The following is a 23,902-nucleotide window of genomic DNA, read 5'->3' as shown; positions in this document are numbered from 1 at the left end:
ACAAGCTGACGATGATGATGATGATGATGAATAATGATAGCTTGTAATACTGGCCTCTCCTCGAGAGAGAATCGATGGCTTGAAGCCCTCATTTTGCGTTAGAAGTTTAAATGTGGTTGTGCATTAGCTAGCTAGGTTGCCACTACTTGAGTGAGATTCGGACCATGCCCAACTCAATCAAATAACCTGAATAGTTTGATGTACTTCACTGACATCATGCAACCTGTGCAAGCTTTTTTATCTAGGGAAACTGATTAAGAGAGAACACATGCACGGATGATGTCGACAGCAGCAAGCGGTATCAAGGCGATCATCCTTGATTGTCAGCATTGCTGAGAGAGGAAGCATGCCTGTATGCACGGTGATGACAGGTTGTAGATTGCTTAATGCTGAATCAGGTATGACTAAGTATTGAAGGGGCAGCAGATTTGCCACCCAGGCCTTTTTGCATGGGCAATGCTATCTTGTGCGCCGCCGTAAACCTCTATCATGTCATAAGACAAGAATGAGATAATGATACTTCCGTTTGCGTGGTCATTTTTTAGCACCAACAGGAAATGTACACATTACGAGATTTATCTCCTAATGAGGCTTCTTCTCAGCAATCCCCACAAACTCCCTCTGAAACCTGGCCGTCGCTCCGGTGAAACGTTCTAAGTTGGGGAGATCGGGGCCACATGGGCGGTACGCATTTCTTTCCGCCTCGCGGTCCTTGTGAGCAGCACGCTTACGACACCACGGGAAGAAGCAGAAGGTAGTAAAGTATGTGAAGTAAAACCAACTCATGCTGGTGTGCCTCAAGGCAGTATCTTAGGCCCATTACTCTTCAACATATATGTGAACGATATAGTAAACATAGACACTAACACAATATGTGTTGTATACGCAGTCGATGCAAGTATTTACATCACAGGGTGCGATCCTACTAGCCTGATAGAAAAAGGAAACGTAGTATGCAGTACACTTTACTCTTGGAGTGTCGCTAACTCATTAAACTTAGATGCTGCAGAGACGAAAGCAGTTTTATTTCGCCCTCAGCATAAAACACTCAATATAACCAGCAGCCGAAAACTTGTGTTATCAGATATACCAATATCTCGCGAAGATAAAAGTCTTAGCGTTGTTTTTGAAGTGCACATGACGTGGACAGTTCAAGTAAATCAAACATTAAGTAACCTTTCAAAAACTGTAGGGGTTTTGTGCAATTATCGCTGCATCCTGCTTGAGAATATAAAATTGTTAATTTACAAATGTCTGTTCTTGTCGAAATTATCGTACTGCTACTTGGTCTGAGGCACGACAACAGAAACTAACACCCAGAAACTACGGAAACTTCAAAAGAAAGCCCTTCGCAGCATCGTTAATGCTGCATACGACGCAGACACGGAACCAACCTTTAAGGCTCTAAATATGCAGACCTCGTCAAGGTTGATAGATGGCTGTACCCACCAAGTGTCTTTGATACTGAAATAACTGATTGATTGATTGATTGATTGATTGATTGATTGATTGATTGATTGATTGATTGATTGATTGATTGAAATGATATCGCTTGGAACGCCGACAAGGAGAGGGCGGTGTGAAGGTAGACATGTCCGACGCGGGTCAACGTGTAGTATCTGTTCCCATCAGCTTAATATCTGATAAGGGTTGTATTTGGACCTAAGATATTAAACCTATTTCTCTAACTTGGTGGAGTGCTTAAAGCCTACTTCACCTCCGCCACGGGTCGGCCTTGGATAGCACTATCTTCGGGATCGGCCCACGAATGGGGAGGAATTCTCGATCTACACGGCTCAATTTTTTCCAGAACCTATAGTAGGCTGCTTTAGAAAAAAAAGGGGCGTTTAGTCCTCCAAGGCACACGAGCCGTAACCAATGGGCGCGCACTCTAGACTGACGGCACAAGCCGCGTGGCGGGTGACGCCGCCGATAGATGGCCGCCCACGCTTCGAACTGGGTCGAGTCGCGCCAGTCGTGTGCACCTGCGCTTCGTCAGAGTCAATTCCCAAACTGTTAGTGGTGGTCTAGCATGCCGGAAACATTATTGGGAGCTTACGATGCACCATTTGTACTGTGTGCGTTTATTCTGAGCCATGATCCGGTGACGAAAGGTTGCAGCGCTACTGGCGCTACGCTACGTGAACTGGCAAGATTGCAGGCTTGCAAAAAAAAAAAAGAAAGCGTGAAAAGGAACGAAAAACAAACAAACCTATCACATTCTGGAAAATAAGTTTGCGAAGACACAATACCAAAGAAATATAAATCTTATGCTATTTAAAACCAACAGTATTTCTTTAAAACAATTGATGAACCATTTTTCTATCTTTCCTGCCTCGATACTAAAAAAACAATACTTCAAAAACAATACTTAATAAGGTACTATATAATGACAGAAACTTGCTAACTTCAAGAATACATGGGCTGCGAACATCAGTTTGTATTAATTATGCTAACGGCTATTCATTTTTCTAAAAGTATACGATTCAATTCGCTTCTGGTACTATTTGATTTGGTCCCCAAAATTTCTATTCGCTTACCTCTAATATTGCACCTTTTTCGTGCTGTCTTTCACATGTACATTGCAAACAAGACTGTGACATTAAAGAGCTCTCTCATCATATTACATATAATTAAAGAAAATTCCCCAGTGGGCTAGTTGGTTCGACATAACACTGTTGCGCAATATGACGAAGGGACAGGACTTAAGTGAGAAAAACAACGCACGACATCTGAGCGCAATTTAACAACCGTTTTATCTTTTGGAAAACAATACCTACATAGAGCCTACTCGCGTGCGTAGAGATGCTCTTCCCAGTCTACTCACGCCATCTATTGTCAGTGATTAAGTTAATCTCTTTGCTGAGTGATATAGATAGCACATGGGGTCATCTTGATGTAGGCTTCCACGACTTCTCTTTTTTCTGTGGTTTCTACATTTAAGCACGATCACCGTCCTGTGGGAGATAGGCTTGTACTTGCATGAAACGCAATGTATGACAATGTCTCCGCGTGCTTGTATCAGACTGCAGTTGTATCGATGTTCGCGCAGTCAGTCATTTACGCACCTGCCTGTTTGGCCCACGTAATCAGCCCCACGCGTCACAGGTATCTTGTGGACCACGTCCATCACGCATTCAACCCATCCTTTAACGTGGTTTATAGTGCATGCATTCAGGGTATTCCTTTCGCTGGTCAGCCCGTTTACTTTTGAACACATTCGTTTTAGCTTTTGTGGTGCTGTGAGCACCACTCGTTCGCTAGGTTAAGCTGAGCTAACGAGCATGGCAAAAGATGAGGGCGAACGCAGCATGCAGTGGGGGATGAAAAAACTGGCGAGAGAGAAGAGGCGCGATGAGGAAAGCGGAAGGTGCAACGCAACCGTGAGGCAGAAAGCACAGGAGTGTAAGGCGAAAGCGTGAGAAGAAAAGTGAAGTGCGGCGACGGTAGCCATGGCATGGTGCCAGAGTAGTACGCAATGTCTGAGAGGTTTGTTGGCGGCGGCTCCTGTGAATCACGCCACGCGTCATCCATGAGCTCGCTCACGGTATCTCCAAGTTAGCAAGGCAGTGGCGCAAGACTTCGCTCCGTTTGCAACATGCCGCACGAGACCGATTGTCCACACCAGCCAATATATTGCGAAATGACAATACGTATAGAGCTGCACTAAAATTTCGTATTAGGGAGTATCGTAATCGTCTGTGATTTTTTTCTGTCAATTGCATGTGCTCTGAAGTAATAAACATTGCCGAAGCATCGCTGGTCGCTTATGCTTTTATGCATCTCAGTGTAGGTATTGTATCAAACCAAACTCCTTGCTTTGTACACGTTTGTTTCCAGAGCTGTCTCTGCACATTTTACACTTTGTGAGGAGGGGAGGCTAGGGAGCAGCTTAGAAGTTAGGTCGCTTTACTCATTTTGTGCTAGGTGTCATGTGCTGTAATGTAAACTATGCAAATGAACCTTATGCAATTTTTTGCACTTATGACGACACAGAAAAGCACCTTCCCTGCCACTGCCCAACCTTTCACGCTAACAATGCGTTCCGTGAGCTGTACTCCATCTCAGTAGTTCCTTGCAGCTCTGGGGAAGCTGCTGGGCTCCTTAGTCAGTAGGAAGGCTGAATGCCCCTCAAAATGAGTTCATCCGCGCCGCGTCGTCTGTTTGGTGTCTGTTTGCTATCCTATCGATACGTGCTCCATGGTTGGTGGATTGACGCAAATAATGTTTTGACGCCATGACCATAAGCTTTGTTTATGTGCATGAGACAGCGGAGGTTCGCTTCACGTGTACACTTTGCCTCCATTTACCTTGCAGCCTCTTAGTAAGCGACAAGGGTGAACACCCTCATAAATATTCACCTACGGCACAGCGTCTGCTCGCGTCTGCTTGGCATTTGCTCGCTACTGTCATCACGTACCATGTTACAGCGAGGTAGTAAATTAATTATACAGTGAGAAATTGGGTCTTTATAGTGTTCTACATTGTCAACGCAACACCAGTGCTACTGCTTTGGCGTCATCTGCGAAACAGAAATCAAACCACTTTCACTGCTAAACGCTGACTCTGCAGACCGAGCAGTGTCAAAACAATCAGCTGATCTGAATAATATCGACAAAACATAGTTAACCTGTTCCAGGGGTTGCGTACAGTCCTCAAGTTTATTTTTAGATGAAATGTTATTTGCAAGAGAACATACATATACCAGGGTGTTTTGTATCTTGATTTAACATTTGCAACATTTCTGCTTTGTGAAAACGTGTTTGTTTTTCTTTGGTTAATGTAACCAATGTGGTTATATTTAGGTAAGCCTTTTTTATGGGCAGATTTCTTTCATGTAACTGTGATGTTAGTCTAAAATTCATTAACTGCTTCACTGCCATCAGTCGGGAAAAGGAGAACTCCTTGTTGTAAAGCAACAAACATTTTAGTTATATATGAACATATTAAATTGCTCTGCACATGGGGCACTAAAGATCATTCAATACCAGAAAGAACATGCACAGTGTAAATCACACTTGTCTAGAGTGTTGAATTTGCCGCTATCCTTTGCAAGAAAAAACCACAGGTTGGCACCGCTATGATACTACGCATGGTCATCCCACAAGCTAGGCCTGTTTGCTATAGGATAAACATGTGGAAGCTAGATGGTACCAAAGGGTAGGAGCTTTGAACACTGCCACACTCCACAGCTGGCCACTCGACCACAACAATTACGATTGTACGACTCTACCTTGAACCACAATGTAGAATTAGAGGTTCATAGCATGTGGAATTCTGACAAGCACTTTAGACCTGATACATAAAACAATGCATGTGGTCCGCAGTTTTTCACAGAGGTCACCAATCAAAGAAGGTGGCAATAAACAAGTAGACAAAGGCGGCAATTCAGGCTAGTTAGTCTGTAATACTGCGATCCTAGTAGCGCTAAAAAAGCAAGGATGGACATAACGATAACACATGGCACAACGTGTTGTCATGTATCTGTCTGCTCTTGTCTTCTTAGTGCTACTTAGGCTCCCAAAACAAACAGTAGGCTTGTGACACTTCATATTATACATATACAAAAATGAAACTTCTGACAATATCAGGGAGACCAAACAAATTTCATCTCTAAAAATGCATCTTGTGGCTTTTGCTGCTAGCAAACTCTGCTATATATTCGACAAAAGCAGTACTCAACCAGTCCCGTTCCATGGACGTAATGACTAGAGAGTGCAGCTTCTTGAGGTTGGAACATAAGCAATTCTTAATCAAGGAAAGCTTATAAAATAAGTGTTTGTTCTCACAGTTTCAGACTTTTCAGGAGGCCACGAGGGGAACTATCTCGCGTAGGCGCGCGAACTCAGCAGAAAATGTCGAGACAAGACCAACTCTGTACATTGCACATAATTTGTTGGCCTGGTTAGTGAGTTCAGCACCCTACTCATAGGGTAAAAAATTTGATTCTTAGGGGCAGAGAGAGCCGATGTAGGCATCTAAAGTGAGGCAGCAATCGCGGAAGGTCTAAACCAGGCTTCTGAAGCAACACTGCAATGGTATTGCAAACCGGTCATAAACCTTGCTTCACAGAGATACCATAAAATAAGTTTTCAGCTGTGGCAGCTTTTTTGGAAATGATTGTGCTGTGACGCGGGTTTTGCCAGTTTTTCCGTCTTGAGCCCGTGTATGAAGACAATCTTTCATGCCTCGGAAGTTCGGAACAATTTCTTTGCACGAGTCACCATGTAGAAATTACCTTGTATTGAACAAACTTTGCAAAAAACAAGACTTTCTATGTTGTTCACACCTGCTCAAAAAATAGTTCACTACTTTGGTGACGTGATAGAGAACACGTACTACTTCTGACATAAAGTGAAACATTTCACTGGCCAACACAACAATTTACAGTCCAAGCGCCTACTAGGTTTAAAAAGTGATCGCAGCATCGTGCATGCATGCCCAGTGAGTTCGTTATGTGCACCTGCAGTCCCTTGAATTTCCCTGCCATGTTTATAGCTTAGTTTGCTTTAGCCATGTTGCTGGCATTGTCGTAGGACTGACCACGATAGCTAATAATTGAAATGCCGTTATCCTGAAGAAGAAAACACATGGTTGTTACCAGACGTTTACCAGTGGGTAATTGATACAAACCCATTGAATATTTTGTGAACGTCACCATGTAGCTCGTAACAAAGGACAACCGAAAGCTAGTGAGCATGAGACGCGTATGGCGCAGAATTGACGAGGGAGCAATATTCAGCTTCTTGCTCCACTTCAATTCATCTCCTTACGGTAAATATCTGCCATCATGCCAACAAACTCATTGCATGTCAATTTGCGAATGTAAGAGGTGTGTATTACGTCGTTGTCGTGAACCAAATGAAAAAAAAAAAGAAAGGCGCAGCGGGTGTTTTGCAAGAGAGAGAGAGGTGAACCCTCGTCTCTTATTTGGGTGTTTAGAAAGGGAGAAAGGTCCCTTGCGTGCTGACCGAGCAACGGAAAATGCCTCTGTGCACCAAGAGCAGGTCACCTCCTCATACTACATATTCTTTGCTTCTATACCAGCTTCTATTATACCGTGTTAAAGAATTCTTGTCCTGGAACTCTCCCTGCAAGACACTTTACAGCTTTTATAGTATGGTTAAAATTTTCCACAGGGCCCTGGCGAAGGGTTTTTTGAAATTACTGAGGTGCCAATGAAAGGGTTGTATTACGTGAGTGGTTTTTCTGTATACCTCACACTGATAAGCGTAGCAAAAATCTGAGCAATGCTTGTTATATTATGCTGAAGTACCGAAATTATTTTCATACAGGAACCCTGAGAAATTTCTTTGGGCGTTTTTCACAGCCATCTGTCGTACTGCGTAACCTCTGGGGGGCATTGATACATTGAGCGAGGTATGAAAGTTCAAAAGAGGGCTGTCCGTTTTATGACTTTCTCACATTACAATTCTAACAGAACGCTGTTTTCTCAAAAAGTAAACATTTTACCATTTCCCGGATTACTAAACTTCAAACACTTGTAATGGTTAATAATAGCATCATTACCTACTACCCATTCCCTGCGAAGAACTTTACCGAATCTTGACGCCTGTATAAGCAGTTCACTAAGAACATTTCTGGTTCCAAAGCTCATAATGTATATGGTAAACGGAGAATTTCTAATGTTGGAGCAGTCAAGCGTAACGTTCTGCCCACAGAAGTGAAACATGCAGCTAATCTTCAGAGGTAATCAAAACTGTATTTTCATTATCTTCTTTCCCATGCTTAATATCATATTAACCGCTTGCCTCTTTCTCTATTCAGGTGCATTTTCCTTTGCTTGTATATGTTCAGTTATACCATTTGCATTTTGAAGATTCTTTGTATTGTGTTCTCTTCTTTGACTGATGTAAAATGTTTATTGTTGCTTAGTTGGTTAAGTACATGTGTCTAAGCTATCTTAATTGCTTTGCTTCCTCTACATAGTTTTCTTGTGGATGCCAACTATCCTCTTCCTCGGGATACAAATGCATTTGTTCGCATGTTTTACTCTGTACTGTAAGCAAAAAATATATTTCAGTTCAAGGAAACATTTGTCTCATGGCGCCCCTTCACAGTCAGAGGCCTGGGGCCCCTTCTTAGCCATAGGTTAATCCGGCCCTGGTAATAACTAGTATCAGGACTAAAAGTTTTGGCTCGCCATCTTTTTATCAGGTTGACATTGATGTAAACAGCAAAAATCCTAAAATTCATTGCATGAAGAAAACAAGCTTACATGACAGGATTCAGGTGGCTTGTGTTCTCAAGTTCCTAAACTTTGCGTGGTGTTTCCTGGAATGAAAGCAGTTTCGGTACCCTAGTCTAAAACTCTATTTTGGTTACTGCTGCTACATGGTGCGTGTATTTATCATGGATACAAAGTAGGCGTGGTGACAAAAAGCCACTGTGCATGTAGAAGGAAAAGTAGTAAGACGCCGGCCAAATGTTTCATAGGTGTATAATATAAATCCACAGTTACATACAGGAATGACATGACACTGGTCATAACCTAAAGCAATGATTCATTACAGATGGGGTGCACAGAGGCTCTACAGAGGTTCTACAGCTACCTTAATCCTACAGAAGAAAAGCAGGAAGATACCTATAAAGAAAGGGGTCAGACAGGGAGACACAATTTCTCCAATGCTATTCACTGCGCGTTTGGAAGAAGTATTCAAGCTATTAAACTGGGAAGGCTTAGGAGTAAGGATCGACGGCGAATATCCCAGCAACCATCGGTGTTCCGATGACGTTGTTCAACTCAGCAACAATGCAGACGAGTTACAACTGAGCTGCTGAAAAGACAAGCACTTCGTTCGCTTCTTCATCCGTTGTTCCTGTAGTTTAAACCGTAACACTCCTCCCTTCACAGACGAAGCCCGCTGGGCGAGGAACTGTTACGTTCACTCGGAGCCACGGGCATGACAGCCTTTCACGTGGGCGATGTGAGCAAGCTGCGTCTTCTTAGACCCGTAGCCATGAGAAACGAGACGAGAAATCGAATAGGTCGCATCACTTAGGCGATTGGTGATGAGGAAAGGCCCGATGTAATGAGCCAGAAACTCCTGGGACAGGGCGCGCTTGCGAAGTGGCGTCCAAATCCATACTATGTCCCCTTTGTCGTACGACACATTCTTATGTCGTGAATCGTAGCTGATCTTGGAGTGGTCCTGGGATGCCAACGTACGGAGCTGAGCTCTGTGGCGTGCTGCCTCAGCGCTGCAGAGTCTGGGCAATAGAGTCCGCATGAGGAGTAAAAGGGAGAATGGAGTCAAGGAAGCTGCGGGCTGGCCTGACATAAAGAAGATAGAAAGGACTGTAGCCGGTAGTTTCATGCTTTGCAGCGTTGCATGCGTATGTGATAAAAGACAAGATAACATCCCACTTTGTTTGCTTGGAATCCACGGGCATCGAAAGCGTGTTGGTCAAAGTTCTGTTAGTGCGCTCGACGAGACCATTTGTCTGCGGGTGATACGAGGTCGTTTGGCAAAACTGGCAAGTACAGAGACGCAACAGCTCTTCGACTACGTCGGCCATGAACTGGCGACCACGATCACGCACAATAACACAAGGGGGCCTATGACGCAGTATAACTGGGGACAGGAGCAGGCTCGAAACATAAAGAGCCGTGGCCGTTGGCATCGCTGCGGTTTCAGCATAACGCTTCAGATGGTCGACGCAGACTATAATCCAACGGCTGTCCTTTGTTGAGCACGGGAATGGGCCGAAAAGGTCCGCTCCAACTATTTCGAAAGGAGATGATGGTGGTGCCACAGCGTGAAGGAGTCCGACTGGAGCAATATTAGGGCGCTTGAATTGCTCGCACTTGTTACAACTGGCCATAGACTTTTCTATATCCCGTCGCATACCAGTCCAGTAGAATCGGCCCTGAATGCGGTGCTATGGTCTCGTAAAACCTATGTGCCCAGCGGTCGAGTCGTCATGCATAGCACGGAGCACGTGGGTTCTCAAATTCTTAGGGACCACTAAGAGGAGACGGGCGCCACCAGCCGCCTAATTCTTCTTGTAAAGCCGGCCATCTTCGATGATAAAGCCAGTTTTACCTGTGAGCAGCTGAGTCGAAGAGGGCATCCAGGCTGCGGTGTTCACGGTGCTCTTCCCGTGAAGTGGCAAGCTCGGAAAACAGAATGTCGTCGATGGCGGCCAGAAACTCGTCCAAGTTGTCGGCGTCACATGCACTTGTTGATAGAGGGAGCCTCGAAAGACAGTCGGCGTCCGCATGATGTCGGCCACTCTTGTAACGGACTGCAAAGTCAAATTACTGCAAACGTAGCGCCCATCGAGCTAGGTGGCCTGACGGGTCGCGGAGGCCAGCCTACCAACGTAGTGAATGGTGATCAGTAACGATCGTGAAGCGGCGCCCGTAGAGATTTGGATGGAACTTCTGGAGTGCAAAGACGACACGACAGCGACACACTCTTGCTCAGTGACGGTGTAATTCTGTTCGGCCTTGCTCCACGAAGGGCTGGCATAGGCAATGGCATGCTCGGCGTCACCGAAACGCTGGACGAGGACGGCGCCGAGGCCAATTCCACTCGCGTCGGTGTGCAATTCTGTTGTGGCAGAGGGGTCAAAATTGCGAAGTAAGGGCCGGGAAGAGAGCAGGAACTTCAGTTGACAAAACAAGGGATCGCAATCCGCTGTCCAGGTGAAAGGGTTATTCTTGCGCAGCAATCAAATCAGAGGGTTGGCAGTATCGGCAAAATTGGGCACAAGACGTCGGAAGTACGAGCAACGACCCAAGCAGCTCCTCTGCACACGTTGTGACTGCGGTTGTTTAAAGCCGCTAACTGCAGCGACCTTCTGTGGGTATGGTCGCACCCCGTGCTTGTCCACTAGATGTCCAAGTACTAGCGCCTCTCATTGGCCAAAGTGACATTTCTTGGAGTTGAGGGTAAGGGCAGCTTCTTCAAGGCATGCCATAACAACATCCAGTTGATGGTTATGCCCTGCAAAAGTGCGGGCAAAAATGACGACGTGTTCTAGATAACACAAACAAACCTCCCATTTCAGGCCGCGCAGTAGCATGTCCATAAACCTTTCAAATGTTGCAGGGGCGTTGCACAAACCAAACGGCATGACGTGGAATTTAAACGAGCCGTCTGGGGTCACAAAAGCGGTTTTCTCTTTGTAAGTTGAATGCATGCGTATATGCCAGTAGCCCGATCGGAGGTCTACAGATGAAAAGTAGGATGCGGAATGAAGGCATTCGATAACGTCATCGACCCAGGGAAGTGGATACACATCCTTTTTCGTCACAGAATTGACACGCTGGTATCGGCACAAAACCTCCAGGACCCATCTCTCTTTTTCGCAAGGATGACCGGCGCAGCCCAAGGGTTAGAGGAATCTTAGATGACGCCCTTGGCTAGCATGTCGTCGACCTGTTGAGCGATGATCCCGTGCTCTGACGCGGACACGTTGTAAGGCTTCTGCCTGGTGGGATGCGCGGACCCCATGTCGATCCTGCAGCGAGCCTGCGTAGTGGGAACGCGAACATTGTTACCGTTCTGCGCGAAATCAAATAATGATGCAGGCTAGCTAAGGACATTGACCACGGGTGGACGCTTCTCTGAAGACAGTGATTTGTTGATCATTTTTAAAAAAGGCGACGAGTCTTCAGGGACACCGTGGTCAGCCCCGTGCTCTCGGGATTCGTTTGGCGTGTCATCAGTTAAAGTGCCTATGCTGAGACTGGTATCCACTTCAAAAGAGGCAAGTCACATACCGCACAGCTGCACATAGACTGGGAGGCTAAATTTGACACCCACAGTGTAGTTGTTTCGCTGGCCACAGAGAGGACGCATTGAGGTACGAGAACATTTTTCTTCCCAACCATCGAAGGCACAGGCTCAACAATTGCATCACATGTATCGGCGTCGACACCGCAAGCAGCTACTCGAACTCTGGATAAGGAACGTGCCGGTAAGACAGAATCTTCAATGACGGCGAGAGCGCGTGAACAGGTTGCATGTTGGTCGGCAAGAGGAGACAGGAAAAGCTCGCCAGTACGGCAGTCAACAGTGGCAACGCACTGCTGCAGGAAATCGAGGCCAATAATTACCTTGTGAGTGGATTGAGCAAGTACTGCAAAATCGGCTTGATACACGTTGTCGAAGAAATAAACGTTACCGGTGCACACTCCGATAGGTCGGAGCAACTCTCCACTCACAGCACGAAATGCATTAGCGTTATCCCAGCGAAACATCACTTTACGGCCTAGTCGGGTTTTGAAATCCAGGCTGATAACCGAGACACTCGCTCCTGTGTCTACTAAAGCCAACGTAGCAACATTGTCCACTAAAACATGAATCTTGTTAGGACACGTGGTGATTGGTGGAGGCATAGGGGCGTGTAGCTGATGATTATCGGCAACCTCACCTCCATTGGTTACGCCGCCTAGTTTCCCGGCGGCGGTGACGTGAGACGTCGTCGCGGAGATGGAGACCTGCGCTGGCGTGAAGGCGGCGGCGTCAAACTCCGCGCAGAAGCTGGTGAGTCGCTACGGTAATTCTCCTGGTGGGTTGTCCTGCTATCGGAATCAGAAGGCCAGCGTGTCCCGCTGCCGTGCCGATTGCTAAGCCGATAAAAATGCGCGGTCGCTCCTAGGAGGGTGGGGACGTGCGCGGCGATTGAGGACATCTCGCGACGTGACCGCGAACACCGCATTGGAAGCAGATGGGGCGCTCATGGGACTCACCGAAATTGTCAGTAGCAGGATAACTGGCACGGCCGTCCCACTCTTGAGAAACTGCGAGTGGTCTGGATGAGTAACCGTCGCGAAACTGATAACCGGGATGCGCGTTAATAGTAGGGTTTGGTGCAGTTTAACGAGGAGCGAAGTTGTAGGCGTGTACGGAGGCGGCGGTGATGGACGTCTTACCGAAGTCGCCGTGAGAAAAGGGCTCTTGAACCGTCGGAGTCGAGAGGGAAGCCGTCTTACGTCGGTCAAACTCTTCGTGCACCCGTGAACGAAAAGCTGACGCAAGGTCGTATAGAGCTGGGACGGTGTGATACGCTCCAGTGGCTACGGTGTGATACGCCGAACTTTCAAGGCTTCAAATGTGCGGCAGTGCCGAATGACGTCACTAACGGACTCCAGACTGTCTTTTTCGATGAGGAACTAGTACACGTCATCCACGATCCCTTTTACAATATCACCAACTTTGTCCTCGTTTGTCATCTGAGGGTCCAGGGCCTTGTACAACTTTTGCACTTCCTCGATGTACGTGCAGGTTTCGCTGGGAATTGGGGCTTGCTGCATTAGGGTTTGCTCTGCAGGCTTATTTTTATCTACCGGATCTCCGAAGCACTTCCTAATTTCGTCTACGATCTTTTCCCACGTCGTCATGCTTTCTTCGTCGTTTTCAAGCCACACAGACGCGGTTCCCTTGAGGAAGAAGGCAACGTTGTTAAGCTGGGCGGGGGCATTCCAGCCATTGAACCGACTTGCGCATTGGTAAAAGTGGAGCCATCCGTCCACGTCTTCCCCCGCTTTTCCGGCGAAGGTTCGTGGTTTGATGTATGGCTACCATGGGTAGCTGGAAGAAGGTATCGGGTTGTCGCCGTCGGAAGCCATCTGTGGTGGCAGACCGGCAATTCGGCGACTTCGGCGAAGGTCCACGGATTGCGCTTCTGCGGACAGTTCGCCGTCGTTCTTCGGGGGCACCGTTGGTTTACCCCGCACCGACCACCAAAACTGTTACGATGGGGTGCGTTTATTTAAACATGAATCGGTGAAAGGGGGCAGCGCCGACACCGAGCCGCTGCAAAGACAGGCGCACTTCGTTCTCCTCTTCCTCCCTTCTATTTCAGTTTCAGTTTCAGTTTATTTCTTTAATAAGGATACATACATGTTTACATAAGTATACAGAAGGATGTCCCAGAGCATGTGGCTGAAAGGGGACCTCCTGTTAGAAAATATATACATTAAAGGAAATACAAGGCATAAAGCAGCAATACAATAGTCACTATGAGGAAGATTATTCAAAGTATATGTACAAACTGTAAAGTAATATAAAGTCAATAGCTAGTCGTACAATTAAAACAGTAGTTTAAGGCATTCGCAACAGAACAAACCAAAATACTTATAAAGGCTATAAATGAGAGAAAAAAAAACTAAAGAAAAAAGAAAAAAAACGTCAAGGAAATGAGGAGTGAAGTGAATAGCTTAGATATATGGATTATTTTGGCCATCTAGTAGAAAAGTGAATAATGTTTTCTTGAAGAAACTCAAAGACGAAGAGTGCTTGACATTTAATGGGAGGCTGTTCCAAGTGGATAATGCTGCGAAATGTCCAGACTGTTTTCCATAATTAGTATGTATTAGTGGCAATAAGAAATTGTTGTTAGCTGCAAACCTTGTGCGGTTCAAGTTAACCAAAGTAGCCGCAGAAAATATATTTACTGGAGAAGGATTACGTATTACCTTAAATAACGTTATGGCTAACTTATATTTAACAATATTTTTTACTGATAGTATTCTGTGGTGAACAAGCATATCGGAAGCACTGCAGTTGAATGAGCTGAATGACAATATCCGGATGGCTTGATTCTGCAAATGCTGTAGTGGTGCTATATGAGTTGGATATGTGTTACCCCATGCTGTAATGCAATAATTAAGATGGCTGTGAATAAAAGAATAATACAAGGTCAGCAATGTTGGTTTGCTAAAATAATATCTAGATTTAAGTAAAATTCTAATACCGGGAGAAATTTTGCGCTTCAAATAGGCGATATGCTTTGTAAATTTTAGGTTTGAGTCAAGAATTATTCCACGAAATGAGCATTCATTAACTGTACTGATGTTAAGAGAGTTTAGGTTGACAGTGGGAATGAACTCTGGTGTCCTGTGATTCGAATGAAAAAGCATAAAAGACGATTTGGTACGATTTATGCTTAGCGAGTTAACCTGGCACCACGTTAAAATATTTTTAAGATCAGTGTTTAGCTTAGTAGTCAGGGAAGTTAGTGAACGATCGGTTGCAAGTAATGTAGTGTCATCGGCGTAAAGAAAGGCCTCAGTTTCTGTTAAACAACCGGGTAAATCATTTATATAAAGCAGGAATAGTAGCGGGCAAGTACAGACCCCTGCGGGACCCCTTTATTGGTTATTCTGAAATTAGAAAGTGAGGAACTAAAATACACAGCTTGTTGTCTATCTGTTAGGTAACTTTTTATAAGTCCTAATGCTGGGCCATCGATGCCTACTGATCGTAGTTTAGTAAGTAAGATGACGTGGTTTATTGATTCAAATGCTTTGGATAAGTCGATAAAAATTGATCCTGCGTAGAAACCGGCATCTATAGCGCCTTTTATTTTATCCGTGAAAGAAAGTATAGCACAATCAGTCGAGGATCCTACCGTAAGAATATGTCTAAATACCATGTGTTAGTTATTATTTCAAGTGATTAAGAGAAAGATACATGGGCTGTTGGGTTAATGTGGTTTATTTGTCGAGTTAAGACACAGGCTGTGAAGTTAACTGTAACACGTCTAAATATTTACGAAATTGCGGAAGTGGCAGTGATACCCCCAGGGAAAGCAATACCTCACTCGTACTAATGGTATGGCTTGGCCATATAATTTCATCATTCCTTGTTTAGAAATATCATGGGGGGTTAGAACCTGTGCAGTGCCACAAGAGCAAGGCTGAACATCCAGTCTTACTTATCAGAGGCTTAGAGAATTACAAACAGTTATACTTTAGAGCACGTTTTGGTAACAAATAAACGCCGCGTTCATTTCAGTGGAATGGAAAGAGGCGATTGAGCACAGCCATGCTATTGTACCATGCGTGAAGGAATACAGGAGAGCCTGGGGGCTAATATATGTTATTAGAGTGAACAATTGGCTATGACTTGTAAGGGTATGTTACTCCACAGAGAATGCTGCAGTGAGATTTATGCAACTGTAAGCAATATGAGAACGATGAAAGATTACTTGTAATATATGAATTTGTGTGGTACATGTGAATGTGCATCCGATTTGCCACTACGCAGTTCAACACAGAGTCTGATTCACCATGGCTTCTTAACTGCAAATTTCTGCGTTCCGTGTCACAGTGCTCATGGGGCAATCTGCATTCGTTTGACTGCTTATAGAGTGACTGGATAATAGAACACACCCGCATTGCAGATATGTACAGAACATAATGTGAATTTGTCACAAAGCTCCACCCAAGAAATTGTTGGTTATAAAAATAAAAAATGGCAACAAACGTTTCCTTACTTTCTTGTGCTGCCCAGCACATGGTGCTAATGAACTAATGTCTACGATGCAGACATTCTCTTCTTTCATTAGAAGTAGGTGCAAGTAGCACTGACACAATGAACATGCATTCACTGCCTAAAGCATGTTGGAATTGGTGTTACCGCAGGCACGGCAAATGTTCGGCCCTACTTGTGTCTTGTGCACCATATGAACCCGCATTTCATTGTCATGTGCATGTTTAAGCAGTTACTGATTAAGAAAGGCAATTATAAAACCATTTACTGCGCCAGCCATTTCGCACTCATTGCACGCATTGGAAAGCTTACTAGAGAGTTTTAGATCAAGGGGATGCAATCATAGGGGCCTCAAGTACTAGGGGGCTCAACATTTGCGTCCCCTTAATCTAAATCTCTCTAGTTGCTTGATAATCTTGGTTTGCTTTAAGATGAAATATAGGTAGTGTGCACCTGTTTGTCAGCCTATGCACTTCCCTTTCTCTTTAATGTGGCTGTGCATTAGCTAGCTAGGTTGTCACAAAATGAATGAGATTTGGGCCATGCCCAACTGAATCAAATGTCTATTAGTTTGCTATAGCTCACTTACTTCATGCATCCTGTGCAAGCTTCTTTTTTATCTAGGCAAAAGAATAAAAATAAAATGAATGCACAAATAATGCTGACAGCAGCAATTGTCACCATTGCTGAGAGAGGAAGCATATCTGGATTCACTTTGACCACTGGCTGTGTATTGTTTAAATGCTTATAGAGGTATGGATAAATAGTGGAGGGGCAGCAGACTGGCCACCCGGGCCCTTTTTGCATGGGCATTGCGGCTTGCAGGGCCATTTATACCTCCTTCTCTTTCTCTACCGCGGGTGCGCTTTAAAACCACGGCGCTGCAATTATGCTTCAGAAAGTTGCCTTCACTTCTTTTTTCTTCTCCTCACTTAAACTCGTTCTCTTAACTACTACACGCAGAAACAAAGAAACAGCGCTCGCATTCGATCCCATAGATGAGATAAAAATTATATATATATTAAAATTACAAACAGGTATTTCACTATCGTGAGAGGCAGTCTTTGAGATAGTTACTCGGGCTAGCATCCCACGCAAAACTTGCCACGCTCGCGTAGCACCTGATCAAGCTTTTCCCTAGTCTCTAGAGCCGCTCGAGTTCACTCTCATCCACGGCCGGCCATTTATTTAAGGAAGTATGCCTTCCAACCACTCGGACAACCATCGTCTACACAAATCTACTATCGCGGACACAATCAGTCTCTTTCCACGTAAATATGAGGCTCTGGACAGGAGCTATGGCGCTTCAATGTAACCTGGGGCCAGACGGACCAACCGACTGAGCTATCTCCCCGGGCAACATCCAAGGGCCACCAGTTCAAATAACCTGTTGTCTTCCCCCTTTTATTTTTATTATGTCCTTTGTTTTAGTTTATCACTGTACGGAGACCCTAAAAAAATCGCCTCTATTATGTATGAGCACACATGTGGAGGTCATAAATACCAGGTTTCTCTAGTTGAGTGCCATCTGTGCGGTTTAACCAAGCTCAGATTGGTCCACCTTGACTGATAAAGAAGGCACCACTGTAGGTTAAATGAGGCGTACAACTCCTGCGGTGGCGGTAGAGTATCCGCCTCGCGTGCGAGAGGACTGGGGTTCGAATCCCGGCGCCGCGCAATTTTCCACCGAAAAAAAAGAAAAACCGTGCGTTGAGAAAATTGCACAAACAGGCCTGGAGTGCGGCCTGATCCCGGTGACCAGAACCGGTAACGCACTCTCTCACCAGAGCAGGATTGGCCACCCTGGTGCAGTACTTGGCCACAACCTCCCATATGAATACAACAATCAAACCCTGGCCCTCAGTCCCCAGCAGCCGCGAAGCAAATGACCACGGCGGTGGTCAGATCTGTGACGCAGCAGAGGGTGCTAAGGATACCTGGCTCCGGACTGGCCGATATTGGAATCTGAACCTGGCAACGTTTAACGTTAGAACGTTATCTAGTGAGGCGAGTCTAGCAGTGTTATTGGCGAAATTAGAGGGCAGTTAATGGGATATAATAGGGGTCAGTGAGGTTAGGAAGGCAAAATAAGCATATGCAGTGCTAAAAAGCGGGCTTGTACTGTGCTACCGGGGCTTAGCGGAGAAACGAGAACTAGGAGTCGGATTCCTGATTAATAAGGATATAGCTGGTAACATACAGGAATTCTATAGCATTAACGAGAGGGTGGCAGGTCTTGTTGTGATACTTAATAAGAGGTACAAATTGAAGGTAGTACAGGTCTACGCACCTACATCCAGTCATGATGACGAGGAAGTCGAAAACTTTTATGACGACGTGAAATCAGCGATGGCTAAAGTCAAAACAAAATACACTATGCTGATGGGCGACTTCAATGCCAAGGAAGGCAAGAAGCAGGCTGGAGACAAGTCAGTGGAGGAATATGGCATAGGCTCTAGGAATAGCAGGGGAGAGTTATTAGTAGAATTTGCAGAACAGAATAATATGCGGATAATGAATACCTTCTTCCGCAAGCGGGTTAGCCGAAAGGGGACGTGGAAGAGCCCAAATGGCGAGACTAGCACTTAAATAGACTTCATACTCTGCGCTAACCCTGGCATCATACAGGATGTGGACGTGCTCGGGAAGGTGCGCTGCAGTGACCATAGGATGGTAAGAACTCGAATAAGCCTAGACTTTAGGAGAGAACGGAAGAAACTGGTACATAAGCAGCCAATCAATGAATTAGCGGTAAGAGGAAAACTAGAGGAATTCCGGATCAAGCTACAGAACAGGTATTCGGCTTTAACTCAGGAAGAGGACCTTAGTGTTGAAGCAATGAACGACAATCTTATGGGCATTATTAGGGATGTGCAATAGAAGTCGGTGGTAACTCCGTTAGACAGGATACCAGTAAGCTGTCGCAGGAGGCGAAAGATCTAATCAAGAAACGCCAATGTATGAAAGCCTCTAACCCTAAAGCTAAAATAGAACTGGCAGAACTTTCTAAGTTAATCAACAAGCGTAAGACAGCTGACATAAGGAACTATAATATAGATTGAATTGAACAAGCTCTCAGAAACGGAAGAAGCCTAAAAGCAGTGAAGAAGAAACTAGGAATAGGCAAGAATCAGATGTATGCGTTAAGAGACAAAGCCGGCAGTATCGTTACTAATATGGACGAGATAGTTCAAGTGGCTGAGGAGTTCTATAGAGATTTATACAATACCAGTAGCACCCACAACGATAACGTGAGAGAGAATAGTCTAGAACTTGAAATCTCACATGTAACGCCGGAAGAAGTAAAGAACGCCTTGGCAGCTATGCGAAGGGGGAAGGCAGCTGGGGAGGATCAGGTAACAGCAGATTTGTTGAAGGATGGTGGGAACATTGTCCTAGAAAGACTGGCCGCCCTATATACACAATGCCTCACGACGTCGAGCGTACCGGAATCTTGGAAGAACGCTAACATAATCCTAATTCATAAGGAAGGGGACGCCAATGACTTGAACAATTATAGACGAATCAGCTTACTGTCCATTGCCTACAAAGTATTTACTAAGGTAATCGCAAATAGAATCAGGAACACCTTAGACTTCTGCCACCCAAAGGACTAGGCAGGATTCCGTAAAGGCTACTCAACGATAGACCATAATCGCACTATCAATCAGGTGAAAAAGAAATGTGCGGATTATAACCAACCCTTATATATAGCTTTCATTTATTACGAAAAAGCGTTTGATTCAGTCGAAACCTCAGCAGTCATGGAGGCACTACGGAATCAGGGTGTAGATGAGCCATATGTAAAGATACTGAAAGATATCTATAGCGGCTCCACAGCCACGGTGGTCCTCCATAAAGAAAGCCACAAAATCTCAATAAAGAAAGGCGTCAGACCGGGAGATATGATCTCTGCAATGCTATTCACAGCGTGTTTACAGGAGGTACTCGGAGACCTGGAGTGGGCAGAATTGGGGATAAAAGTTGATGGAGAATTCCTTAGTAACTTGCGATTCGCTCATGATATTGTCTTGCTTAGTAACTCAGGAGACCAATTGCAATGCATGCTCACTGACCTGGAGAGGCAAAGCAGAAGGGTGGGTCTGAAAATTATATAATCTGCAGGAAACTAATGTAATGTTTAACAGTCTCGGAAGAGAACAGTAGTTTACGATAGGTAGCGAGGCACTGGAAGCGATAAGGGAATACATCTACTTAGGGCAGGTAGTGACCACGGATCCGGATCATGAGACTGAAATAACCAGAAGAATAAGAATGGGCTGCGGTGCGTTTGGCAGGCATTCTCACATTATGAACAGCAGGTTGCCACTATCCCTCAAGAGAAAAGTGTATAACAGCTGTGTCTTACCAGTACTCACGTACGGGAGGCTTACGAAAAGGGTTCTGCTTATATTGAGGACGACGCAACGAGCTAAGGAAATAAGAATGATGGGTGTAACGTTAAGGGGTAAGAAAAGAGCATCTTGGGTGAGGGAACAAACGCGGGTAAATGACATCTTAGTTGAAATCAAGAAAAAGAAATGTGCAAGGGCAGTACATGTAATGAGGAGGGAAGATAACCGATGGTCATTAAGGGTTACAGACTGGATTTCATGGGTAGGGAAGCGCAGCAGGGGGCGGCAGAAAGTTAGGTGGGCGGATGACATTAAGAAGTTTGAGGGGACAACATGGCCACAATTTAGTACATGACCGGGGTAGTTGGAGAAGTATGGGAGAGGTCTTTGCCCTGCAGTGCCGTAACCAGGCTGATGATGATGATGATGATGGTGATGATGATGATTGCTGCCTTGTATGTCTGTAAACCTGTCATCTCTTAAAGCATGAATGAGAAAGCAATGACTTCTATTTGCAGGGACATTTTTAGCACCAACAAGAAATGGAAGCATTACGTGATTTCACGCCTATATGGGATGCCTTTCCAGCAATATGAAATAATATTTGTTTTTATGCACACATTCTTCTCTTGAAGACATAGCTGATAAGCATCTCTGCCTGAAGTAACTGTCATACGTACATATCCCTTTCGGGTCGGTCATAATTGTAATCAATTGCTGAAGACGTACTGGTGGGCTATTTGGTTAGTCATGATGTGATATGGCAGCGCACTTTGAAACAATGACATAACTCAGAATGAACAAACACTAACTCTAGGTGTGTGCGTGTGTCTGTCTGTCTGTCTGTCTGTCTGTGTGTGTCGCACAGCGCTCCTGTTCGTTCATTCTGTGTTATGTCATTTTTTCGAAGTGTGCTGCCATATTACATCATGTAATGAATCGTAGGTTCACTATTAACTTCACAGCTACTGAAAACACGTTACCAGCAAAGTGCAAATAAATCAACAAGTTTGTGTTGAAGGTTCACATGGTGTGGATAAAGGGAAGTGACTTGTCAATCAACACAGCTGTATTCCACGATAATAGAACCATCTCTATAGGAGTACGTTAATGGATAACGCTGCGGCACTTCAGCGTGCTACGCTGTCTGCGACAGATCCCTTGTTCATTGGCTTAGATACGCGTGTGTGTTCGTGTACATGCACGTTCTTGTAAGCTGTTACGTACAGGGTCTGGCCCCGTCCGTGAAATGAGTGTGCATCGGTTAGTGGTAGAAAATATACTGAGTCTATTTTCTACAAAAGAGCAGACGAGACCCCATGTGTTCGAGGGGGCAAACTCTCGGTTCCTGTGCACTAGCCGAGACGCTGAGGGCGATGGAGGATTCTCAAAACTCGACTCGGGATGGGGTCACTTCCCGTTTCTTCGGCGCTAGTGCTTCGTCCAGTCGAGGAGTGGCGCTTCGTCGCTTGCACACAACACAAGCTTTCGCTAGCACAGCCCAAAAAAGTGCGCCATCGCACCGGACACAACCGAGCACATAGTGATGTATGTTGTCGCAACATTATGTGGTAGCAATAAACGAAACAGCGGCACACGTAAGCTAAATGCACAGTGTTCCAGAGGTGGGTCACCACGTCAACGCCACACATGCAGCACAGAATAGGACAGTGCAAGAGTCGCGTTTTCGCCATGACGCGGAAGCTTCAACCTACATCGACAAATATATGCCAGTGTCGTCTGCTGTTGCTGATAGTCGCTGACTTGGAACAGCTTTGCTCTGCGCACTGCCGAACGGTTCCCAGCTTTCAACAGATGTCGAAGTCTCAAATCGGAGTGCGGATGCCGGCGCATGCGAAACGCTCGAGCTATGTAATAAAAAAATAACTAATATGAAAGCAACCGTAATAAAGAAATACTGGCACGGCGCAAAATTTTGCTGCTTGCCAGCACAAGAGGCTGCCAACTCTCTGTTGCATGTTTCCAGTCGCTCAATGCCTATTTCGACCACTACAGGGCGCATGCAAACGCACCGCAACATGCGGCTTCAGCATAGATTCAATTTTGTGACCGATTGCGACAACCGCCCGCTTTTCACAAGCCGCCCGCGTGCGGCTTGCGGCGATGGGCGGCTCGAGCGTAAATCGGCCCTTGCCGAATGGCAGCTTGACGTTCACGTTCGGCAAACCGCTTTCGGTCAAGCCGGGCGGCGCGAGTGTGCGCCATCTTCTTAGCATAGCAGGCCCCGGGGCATTGCCGCTTGCGCTCGTCTTCCTCTTCGGGGATACGCACCTACTTGGGGCACGAAATCTTGATGCAGAGTGAAATAACGGGATCTTTTGGTGACGTTACCCCGTAGAGGGACGTGTACTCAACGACCTACAAGATCGTAAATCCACATGCGCCTCGATGTGCGTCCCTACACTCTTAGGCAAAGTTACACCCTTTGGCTTGCCCCTTCTGCCACACAACAATATTCGTTATCTGCCTTGATGCGTTTCCTTTCTTTAACGCTGCGAGCCCGGAACTTTCCAGTTACGAACGGCACGTGCGTTATCAGAAGGGGCAATCCAAAGGGTGTAAACTGTTCTATGCTGATAACGGGCGTGCCGTTCGTTACTGGAAAGTACCGGGCTCGCAGCGTTAAAGAAAGGAAACGCATCAAGGCAGATAACGATTATTGTTGTGTGGCAGAAGGGGCAAGCCAAAGGGTGTAACTTTGCCTAAGAGTGTAGAAATGCGCCGCAGCGGAGCGTGCGCTGTGCGCTTCTCTAGTGCGTTCTGGGAGCAACCCGAGCGCAGCGGCATTGTCTTCTAGCCAAATCTGGCACTATCACAAGTTTAGCTGTATTATGTTCTCTTTTTCTTACGTAAATGATTCATTGTAGGTGCTCGAATGAACACCCTTACTTCAGCCGACCGACACAGAAATTCCAGTGAACATGTCCTTAAAAAATTTTGATGTCAGAGCATAGTTTTGCAGAACGCCGGTGATCCCGCCATTTGGGGTACTTCGCGAAAAGAGTTAGAGACGTGAAACTAAAACTGGTTAGGCAATGTCAAAAATGCTATCCGCATTAAAAACATGTGCTCGTAAACCTACTTGACTGCCAGAGCATGATGCTCTTGTGGAGAAAGGGTTGTGGTTTTTGGCGCAGATTTACAAGCAACTGGAGAACGTATTGGATTAGGTGTATACAGCTCATAATATCGGAAAATGGTACAGGCGCAGTGCCTCGTTCATTCATTACGGGAGGTACGACTTTACAGGGCGTCCATGCAAGTCTGTATGAGAAG

General features: G+C 45.5%; 1 pseudogene; it reads left to right on the top strand.

Moving 5' to 3' along the window:
* The first annotated feature begins 1,589 nt into the window (after positions 1–1,589).
* On the top strand, positions 1,590–1,771 carry LOC126546363 (U2 spliceosomal RNA; annotated as a pseudogene).
* The last annotated feature ends 22,131 nt before the right edge of the window (positions 1,772–23,902 follow it).

The sequence above is a fragment of the Dermacentor andersoni genome, chromosome 1, assembly GCF_023375885.2.
Source record: "Dermacentor andersoni chromosome 1, qqDerAnde1_hic_scaffold, whole genome shotgun sequence".
Lineage (NCBI taxonomy): Eukaryota > Metazoa > Arthropoda > Arachnida > Ixodida > Ixodidae > Dermacentor > Dermacentor andersoni.
Note: the sequence above shows the minus strand (reverse complement) of the source record. Positions and strands in the feature narration are given on the sequence as shown.